Source organism: Falco punctatus, assembly GCF_963210335.1.
Source record: "Falco punctatus genome assembly, chromosome: Z".
Classification (NCBI taxonomy): Eukaryota; Metazoa; Chordata; class Aves; order Falconiformes; family Falconidae; genus Falco; species Falco punctatus.
The window spans coordinates 74,792,125-74,793,941 of NC_137586.1; positions in this window are offsets into that span (position 1 = coordinate 74,792,125).

Here is a 1,817-nt window from a genome sequence, read left to right on the forward strand (position 1 = left end):
GAAATGACAAAAAGAAAAAGGATTAAACTGCTGAAAAGCTAGACTATAGAGCACAGACCAAAAAAGAAAAAAGAAAAAAAAGTAATGTATACATTCTGCCAACACTAAATAATGAGCCTGCCTAGTGACAATTTCAATGACGTACTTTAACACATACCTAGCTTCCTACCAAGGATTTACTTGAAAATTAAACACATGCTTGATGTCTTTGACAGGAAAGGATGGGATTATTCATGATGTTTAATGTTAAGGGATGGATTGAACTGGGGCTGTGTGGGGGGGAACATAATCCATAAATGCAAAGTTTCTCATTGAACAAGCCTCTGCTGTTAGGACTGCAGGTACTGATCTTCTGTGGCTGCCAGCCCAAGCGCCCCAGCCCTGCACCAGGTAGAGGGGAGTTCAGGGTTAGGCAAAAACTGCATGAGGTTTGGAAGATTTCCAATGTTTTTCTTCAGTTACATGAGTAAGAATTGTTAAATATATGCAGTCAGCACTGTGTGGAGCAATTCTGCTGAAAAATGCAATATCCTTTCCCTTGATTTAGGCAGGGGATTAATTAAAAACACATATGCTTTTACTGTCCTGCCAGAACTCAAGTTGATCTAACTAGGTCGGCACTAAATTTGACCAATTCCCTAAGCATCTATCTGAATTAGCATAGCATGTTGAGAGGGATGGGGTTACTTCTTTCTTTGGCCAAAATTTCTTGAGATCAGAGAAAGACCTTTAGCTTTTAAACAAAAGCAGAGTTTACCAGATTATGTGGACACATGAGGATAGTATAGCAGGGAATGAGGGCTTCTCTACAAAAGTGGGAACTGTAAATGTCAGCTCAGTACACCAAGAAAACAGCCAGCCTTATGAAGCCCAAGTTATTTTATGATGTCAAGTAGAGATTGGCTGTCTAGTATAAATCCTGGCTATTTATTCTGTAACAGTTTTCTTTAAATGTGTAGTAAGGCAGATCCTCATTTTACCATTAACCAAGCATTGGATGCAGTCTTAAATCCTCTGTATGACAGGAAAGGACAAAGCTTAAATTCATAGGCAAAATTGCTGCATAATCACTTCTCAGCCTTTAGAAATGAATAGTCTCATAGCTTGCTATCAAATTAGTATTTTTTTTTTCTGAAGAGGAAAAAAACCTGAGTGGCTATAAAGAAATAAATCATAAATTGATGTTCTCTGCTGTAAGTATAAAATCACATAATCTTGTCTTTCTCAGCAGAGGATACAGAAGAAGTGGTTTCAACCTTAGAGAAGAGGCCTGCAAAGAATAAATTTAATGAGCACTGTATAATTTAATGTTTCAGGAAAAAAATATGTCATTTGCATGGAGACTTTCCCTAAACATCTAGTTCCTGCAGTATTTTTGAATTACACATTTCATTTGTTTTATAAGACAGCTTACGGAAAATTGCTACTATAGAGAAAGAAGCATGGATTTCTAGTAAAGACTAGGAAACATGAATTCTGTTCCTGGCTCTGCTATAATTTTCCGGATGACCCTGAGCTATTTTCTTAACAATCATGCACACTCAGCTGAACATACTAGCATGTCTTTTCCCCTCATACAGTCTCTGCTTGTCTGACTCGGTAGCAAGCTCCTTGGAGCAGACTAGCTCTTACTATACACTATGCAGGCCCTGTGAGAACGGATATCTGATTTTAACTTTTACCAGATCTGTTCAATGAATAACATAAAAAATAGAAATAGAAACATCAAGAGGGGAAGGAATCAGTGGCATGGGCAATGCAGGGAAGTTATAAAGGGAAGTAAAAAGTTCAGTCTTACAGGCTGTATGGGTGGAGAC